General features: G+C 43.0%; 1 long non-coding RNA gene across 1 annotated transcript in view; it reads left to right on the top strand.

Moving 5' to 3' along the window:
• The first annotated feature begins 864 nt into the window (after positions 1-864).
• Positions 865-8,441, top strand: part of LOC149972614 (uncharacterized) — a 337,364-nt gene continuing 329,787 nt past the window's right edge. The window contains exon 1 of the long non-coding RNA XR_016491155.1: positions 865-1,001. This is a non-coding gene — a long non-coding RNA (uncharacterized LOC149972614). The remainder of the gene's footprint in view (positions 1,002-8,441) is intronic.

The following is an 8,441-nucleotide window of genomic DNA, read 5'->3' as shown; positions in this document are numbered from 1 at the left end:
TACTATAGAAATAGAATGAACAGAACAGGCATCACCATTCAAGACAATGATGGCATAATGGGTGTACTGGCAGCCATTGCGAGTGTACCCATAGGAACAAAGCAGGAAGTAAAAGCAGGAAGAAAAAGCAGGAAGTGTACATATCAATATGTCCTGTGATTTATTGATTAAACTCACATATACATTCCATGGCATGAGCCACATCAGTTAACATAATTTGAATGAACATTCTACATTGCCATGGACCTGGCAGCCTATTTGAGTACACCCATGAGTTTACCAGTCAAATTGCCAGGGTTAGAGGTTCCAAGACCTCTGTTTTGGGCAGTATTGAGAAGCTTGGATGAAAGGTGCCCAGAGGTGCCCAGAGTAAACAGCCTGCTCCTCAGTCTCAGTTGCTAATATATGCATATTATTATTAGTATTTGATAGAAAACACTCTGAAGTTTCTAAAACTGTTTGAATGATGCCTGTGAGTATAACAGAACTCATATGGCAGGCAAAAACCTGAGAAGAAATCCAAACAGGAAGTGAGAAATCGGAGGTTGGTATTTTGTCAACCCAGGCCCTATTGAATTCACGTTGGGATATGAATGAAGTTGCACTTCCTAGGGCTTCCACTAGATGTCAAACGTCTTTAGAAACTTGAATGAGGCTTCTGCTGTGTTGTAGGCCTGAATAAGAGCTGAATGAGTCAGCTTACTGGCAGAGAGCCATTTCCTGGTCTCGCGCATTCCACATGATATCGACTTGCTTCTGTAGACACAAAGGAATTCTCCGGTTGGAACTTTATTGAAGATTTCTGATAAAAACATCATAATGATTGATTCTATGTTAGTTTGAAATGTTTCTTTCGACCTGTAATAAAACTTTTTGAAGTTTTTGTCCGAAGTTTTTGTACAAACGCGCAAGCGTTACTTGGACATAAATAACGGACTTTATCGAACAAATCAAGCATTTATTGTGGAACTGCGATTCCTGGGAATACTGCGATTGCAAAGGTAAGGGAATATTTCTCATGTAATTTCTGGTTTCTGTTGACTCCAACATGCGGCTAATTTGATACATTTTCTGAGCGGCGTCTAAGATTATTGCATGGTTTGCTTTTTCCGTAATAAAAAAAAAAAATCTGACATAGGGGTTGCATTAAGGAGAGGTATATCTATAATTACATGTGTATAACTTGTATTATCATTTACATTTATGATGAGTATTTCTGTTGAATCGATGTGGCTATGCAAAATCACTGGATGTTTTTGGAACTAGTGAACCAATGTAAACTCAATGTGTCATCTGATGAAGATCATCAAAGGTTAGTGATTAATTTTATGTCTATTTGTGCTTTTTGTGACTACTCTCTTTGGCTGGAAAAATGGCTGTGTTTTTCTGTGGCCTGGTGGTGACCTAACATAAACGTTTGTGGCGCTTTCGTCATAAAGCATATTTGAAATCGGACACTGTGGTGGGATTAACAACAAGATTACCTTTAAAACGGTATAAGATACATGTATGTTTGAGGAATTTTAATTATGAGATTTCTGTTGTTTTGAATTTGGCGCCCTGCACTTTCACTGGCTGTTGTCATATCACCCCGTTAACGGGATTGCAGCCCTAAGAAGTTTTAATAGTCTATGTTATCACAGAAACTGACTCAACCGGCATGAATGCCTGGCCGTCCCGTCTTCAGTCAGTTGTTTGTCCATAAAAGATCAACAATAGTAATGATTTTCAGTGGTTATGGCGGGTTATTTTATTTTCATGACGGTCTTCATCCTTAACCGTTGGTTACATGGTTCTATGGTAATTGTGCCAGCCCTAGACACACAGAGTTTACTCATGGGTCATTGTTCCAATATTTGCATGTGGCTAGGAGATGATACGTTTGCAAATACAGTTGCCATGTGTGACTGTCTGCATATGAATGCACTCTGGGCTCAGTCAGTGAGTGACTGATTTCCCCTGAGATTGGGAGATGATTAATGGACTTAGTGATAGCCAGCCAGTATGTGTCAGCCAGACAGGAAAGTTAAGTCAGACATGCCATACTAGACACACTAAGAACATCAGCTGCATTAACCTTATAGTACCTCAGCATTGACATTAGCATCAATATTAATGATGATTAAAAACAAACAAAACCAATTTCCCTCAAGGGATTATGAACTATTTCTATGGAACTGGTGAGATGTTAGCCTATTTACCAGCCTCTCTCTGCTGTTCAGTGGAAGATCAAGACAGATATGAATGTGCCCCTCATAGACAGTTTGTGTGCAACATGCTCTTTGATTGGTGCTAGTTATACCAGACAGGGCCTGTCGGTGTGGTGGGGGCCAGCTGTGTGGCTAGAGTCAATATCTCGTTAATGATGAAGGCCTGACCAACTGCATGAAACAAATCCACTGGTAGACACGAGAAGAAAAGATAAGGGAATGAAGAAAGAACATACACTATATATACACACACGGTATATACACTATATACACACACTATATATACAGCAGTATGTGGACACCCTTTCAAATTAGTGGATTTGGCTATTTCAGCCACACCTGTTGCTGACAGGTGTATACAATCGAGCACACAGCCATGCAATCTCCATAGACAAAAACACTGGTAGTAGAAAGGCCTTACTGAAGAGCTCAGTGACTTTCAACGTGGCACCGTCATAGAATGCCATCTTCCCAACAAGTCAGTTCGTCAAATTTCAGCCCTGCTGGAGCAGCCCTGCTGTTATTGTGAAGTGGAAAAGTCTAGGACAACCGAGTGCTGAAGTGGGTAGCACTTCAAAATTGTCTGTCCTTGGATTTAACACTCACTACTGAGTTGCAAACTGCCTCTGGAAGCAACGTCAGCACAATAACTGTTCGTCAGGAGCTTCTTGAAATGGGTTTCCATGGGCGAGCAGCCGCACACAAGTCTAAGATCACCATTCGCAATGCCAAGCTTTGGCTGGAGTGTTGTAAAGCTTGCAGCCATTGTACTCTGGAGCAGTGGAAACATGTTCTCTGGAGTGATGAATCCCGCGTCACCATCTGGCAGTCCGATGGACTAATCTGGGTTTGGTGGATGCCAGGAAAATGCTACCAGCCCAAAGGCATAGTGCCAACTGTAAAGTTTGGTCGAGGTTGAATAATGGTCTAGGGCTGTTTTTCATGGTTCAGGCTATGCCCCTTACATGCTGACTATGTCTGCATGCACCATTGCGTGCATGTTGATTTTGTCTATCCACACCAGACGCAATCAGGACACGCAGGTTGAAATATCAAAACTAACTACAGTGGGGAGAACAAGTATTTGATACACTGACGATTTTGCAGGTTTTCCTACTTACAAAGCATGTAGCGGTCTGTAATTTTTATCATAGGTACACTTCAACTGTGAGAGACGGAATCTAAAAAAAAACAAAAATCCAGAAAATCACATTGTATGATTTTTAAGTAATTCATTTGCATTTTATTGCATGACCAACTCCGTATTAATGCCCATGATTTTGGAATGAGATGTTTGATGAGCAGGTGTCCACATACACTACATGACCAAAAGTATCTCCCAGAGACAAAGAGACGGAGGGAGAGAGTGGTAAGGTCCACTCCATGCTGCGGCGAGATTGGCTTTACGTCTCCAAAGAGGTCCACCTGCAACCAGGCCAGCCCTCGCCCCTTTCGGTCCCACTTTGTGTCCCCTCTATGGTGGCACAGAAGATCTGGTCACATTTGTGTATTTTCATCTTTCTGTTCTGTGTATGTTCATCTTGGAGGAGGTGCCTCCCTCACTTGTGACTTGGTACCATCTGCATAAACAGTAGGATGGATGACGAAGATCATAGCCACAGTCAGAAACCAGTACAAATGCCTGATGGCGAAAATGAATGGTGTCAGAATATCACGTTTTAGGGAAGACCCAGATGCAGATGTTGTCGAAGTAACAAAGCGTATTACTAGAACAGGGGGCAGGCACAAACGACAGGTCAAGGGCAGGCAGAGGTCAGTAATCCAGAACAGAGTCCAAAAGGTACAGAACAGCAGGGCATGCAGAGGTCAACAATCCAGTGTGGTGTGACAAGGTACAGGACGGCAGGCAGGGTCAGGGCAGGCAGAATGGTCAAAACCGGTAAAACTAGAAAACAGGAACTAGAAACAGACAGGAGCAAGTGGAAAACCGCTGGTAGGCTTTACGGACAAAACTAACTGGCAACAGATAAACAGAGAACACAGGTATAAATACACTGGGGACAATGGGGAAGATGGGCGACACCTGGAGGGGGTGGAGACAAGCACAAAGACAGGTGAAACAGATCAGGGTGTGCCACAGAAACCAGTACAAAGGATGCATGACGAAGATCAAAGTTAATAGTGTCAGAAACCAGTACAAAGGATGGATGACCAAGATCAAAGCTAATGGTGTCAGAAACGAGTACAAAGGATGGATGTCAAAGATCAAAGCTAATTGTGTTATAAACACTACACTTATTTTTAACTGAACTGTCTATCCAAGTATTACATTTTTAAATGGATCAAATGTCTGCCCAGATTAAAATATGTCTCCCTCCCCCCTCCCCCCTTAATGCACACATGGCCACACACTTGGCATGAGGGCATAGCTGAGAGGAGATGTATAGTGGACCACTCAGGCGGGGGTTAACACCCTTCCAGACGCAGACTCACTGGGCAGGGTAAAGAAGGGCCAAGTAGAACTCTAATCCTCACACTGGCTGGGCTAGCCTTTTTGTTTGGTGTCCATTATTATGGATGTCTCCGAGTGCCATCTGGGGGCTTTGTGTGCCCCGCGGCCAGCTTTATTACCAGGAGGGCTCTGCTACAATGGGGATGGGGACCTTGTTGAGAGGAGGACTAAAGGGGGCTGTGCTATGCCCTCTCTCTGTCCCTTCTGCGACTCCCTCCCCGCCCGCCCGCCTTCACCATGCTCGTCCCCTTGCGCTCCGCCACAGCCCTGCAGCTGCCACACTCACTGACAAAACCAGTGCTGGATGCTGGGGCCCCAGACAGACAGCCAGTCTCCCTGCACCACAGCTGGGGCCATCATGTGGGGTGGTGGACACATCTTTGGCTCCCAGGGTGGGAGAGGAGGGCGAGGTTCAACACCCTGACTGAATAATCTAAAGTTTAGTAAAGCAGGAGGATTAGAGGGCCAAGTTCACTAGATAGCTACAGAATAAATAAACAACTGAATGAAGAAACCGTCGTCATGTCTATGGCATTCTTTAATGGCATTGGGTAATCTCTCGTGGACAGCAGTGATGAGGGGGAAAAAAATGCTAGTTACATATTGCAATATTATTTTGGACTCCAAGTATAGATTTGTAAAAAAATAAATATATACACTACCGTTGAAAATCAAATTTTTGGTCCATTAAAAGAACATCAAATAGATCAGAAATGCAGTGTAGATATTGGTAATGTGGTAAATGACTATTGTAGCTGGAAACAGCTGATTTTTTTTATGGAAGAACTACATAGGCGTACAGAGGCCCATTATCAGCAACCATCACTGCTGTGTTCAAAAGGCATGTTGTGTTAGCTAAGCTAAAGTTTATCATTTTAAACGGCAAATTTATCATTAGAAAACCTTTTTACAATTATGTTAGCACAGCTGAAAACTGTTGTCCTGATTAAAGAAGCAATAAAATGGTCCTTCTTTAGACTAGTTGGGTATCTGGCGCATTAGCATTTGTGGGTTTGATTACAGGCTCAAAATAGCCAGAAACAAAAAACTTTTGTCTGAAACTCGTCAGTCTATTCTTGATCTGAGAAATGAAGGCTATTCCATGCGAGAAATTGCAAAGAAACTGAAGATCTCGTACAACGCTGTGCATTACTCCCTTCACAGAACAGCGCAAACTGGCTCTACCCTGAATAGAAAGAGGAGTGGGAGGACTGGACAAAAAATGTGTACTTCTTTCAAAAACAAGGACATTTCTAAGTGACCCCAAACTTTTGAACGGTAGTGTATATTTTTTGCTAGGTAGCGTTAGCTAACGCTAGTAAGCTGGACCTGTGTCCATCTTATTTTGAAATAGTGAGCCAACATGTTTTCAGCACTTTTATTTCCATGACTGCTCATTTTGTAATGTTCTTTCCTGTCCCTCTGCAGCAGACATATGGTGAGCAATAGGTTTAGAACATCAAATCGTAATAAAATCACAGTATCAAATCGCAGTACATATACTGTAGAATCATGAAAATCATGAGAATAACATTACCTATCGTATCAACACCGAAGTATCGTTATAGTACTGTATCGTGAGGTCCCTGGAAATTCCCAGCCCTAGTGGACAGAAGCACATAACATAAATGGAGATGATGGTGGACTTCAGGAAACAGCAGAGGCCTACAGCCCCCTATCCACATCGACGGGACAGTAGTGGAGAAGGTGGAAAGTTTTAAGTTCCACGGCATGCATATCATGGAAAATGTCCACCTACACAGACAGCATGGTGAAGAAGGCTACCCAAAACGTTTGACCCAAGTTAAACAATTTAAAGGCAATGCTACCAACTACTAATTGAGTGAATGTAAACTTCTGACCCACTGGGAATGTCATGAAACAAAAACAAAAAAAGCTGAAATAAATCATTTTTCTACTGTTATTCTGAAATGTCACATTCTTAAAATAAAGTGGTGATCCTAACTGACCTAAGACAGATCATTTTTACTACGATTAAATGTCAGGAATTGTGAAAAACTGAGTTTAAATGTATTTGGCTAAGGTGTATGTAAATTTCCGACTTCAACTGTATGCCTTAATTAAAAATATATATAGACTCAACTGCTAGCTTTCATTATACACCAAATCTGATGTGCTCCTATGTTAGCGCTCATGGGGTCTTTTACATGGAAATGCCCTTGTCATAATCCAACCAACTTTAACCATATAATTGTGAGGGGACATTTCAACTGCCACAATAAATCCCCAGTTTGTTTGTGTTGTGATATAAAGAGCTCACTACGTTGCCTCCCTTTCACACACATATTTTTCCTGTCACACACACACACACACACACACACACACACACACACACACACACACACACACACACACACGCAAATTTACTCAGCATGTCATGCTACTAGCAAACATTGTGACAACCAACCCCGTACTGTGTGACAACCAATCCCACGATGGGGCTGATGGAAAGAGTGTGTTTGATGGTTTAGAACTCCATGTTGGAATAACAAGTGTACCTATTTCAACCCAACACCTTGGTCTTTTTATTCATGTTGAAAAGAGTCTTGTTAAATATACCGGTACTGAAAAATACACACCAGAGTAAAAAGTGTCACCTAGTGACAGACTTATGTGAGAAAGGGTGAGTGCCAGATAGCTGCTATTCTGAGGTCTCACTCACATCCATTGCCTCTGCCGCAACATTCCCATCCTGCTCTACAACAGCAGATCTGAGGATGGTTTCATTTTCGGGCTAACCAAGGTTGCCAGGTGCACAGTGTTTCCTCCGACACATTGGTGCGGCTGGTTTCCAGGTTGGATGCGCGCTGTGTTAAGAAGCAGTTGTGTTGTGTATAACACAGTGCGGCTGGTTGGGTTGTGTATCGGAGGACGCATGACTTTCAACCTTCGTCTCTCCCGAGCCCCGTACGGGAGTTGTAGCGATGAGACAAGATAGTAGCTACTACAACAATTGGATACCACGAAATTGGGGATAAAAAGGGGTAAAAAAAAATAAAAATAATAATAATAGCATGTCATATCACTTAATCCGGCAACGGCAAAGACTGTACATATGAGATGAATAATGTAGAGTATGTAAACATTATATGAAGTGGCGTTTTTAAGTGGCTAGTGATACATTTATTACATCCATTTTTCCATTATTAAAGTGGCTGGAGTTGAGTCAGTATGTTGGCAGCAGACACTCAGTTTTAGTGATGGCTGTTTAACAGTCTGATGGCCTTGAGATAGAGGCTTTTTTTCAGTCTCTCGGTCACAGCTTTGATGCACCTGTACTGACCTCACTTTCTGGATGATAGCAGGGTGAACATGCAGTGGCTCGGGTGGTTGTTGTCCTTGATGATCTTTATGGCCTTCCTGTGACATCGGGTGGTGTAGGTGTCCTGGAGGGCAAGTAGTTTGTCCCCGGTGATGCATTGTGCGGACCTCACTACCCTCTGGAGAGCCTTACGGTTGTGGGCGGAGCAGTTGCCGTACCAGGCGGTGATACAGCCCGCCAGGATGCTCTCGATTGTGCATCTGTAGAAGTTTGTGAGATGCTTTTGGTGACAAGCCGGATTTCTTCAGCCTCCTGAGGTTGAAGAGGCGCTGCTGCGCCTTCTTCACAACGCAGTCTGTGTGGGTGGACCAATTCAGTTTGTCTGTGATGTGTATGCCGAGGAACTTAAAACTTACTTCCCTCTCCACTACTGTCCGGTCGATATGGATAGGGGGGTGCTCCCTCTGCTGTTTCC

The sequence above is a fragment of the Oncorhynchus mykiss genome, chromosome 23 (assembly GCF_057628025.1).
Source record: "Oncorhynchus mykiss isolate SJ-2025 chromosome 23, ASM5762802v1, whole genome shotgun sequence".
NCBI classification, from domain to species: Eukaryota; Metazoa; Chordata; class Actinopteri; order Salmoniformes; family Salmonidae; genus Oncorhynchus; species Oncorhynchus mykiss.
Note: the sequence above shows the minus strand (reverse complement) of the source record. Positions and strands in the feature narration are given on the sequence as shown.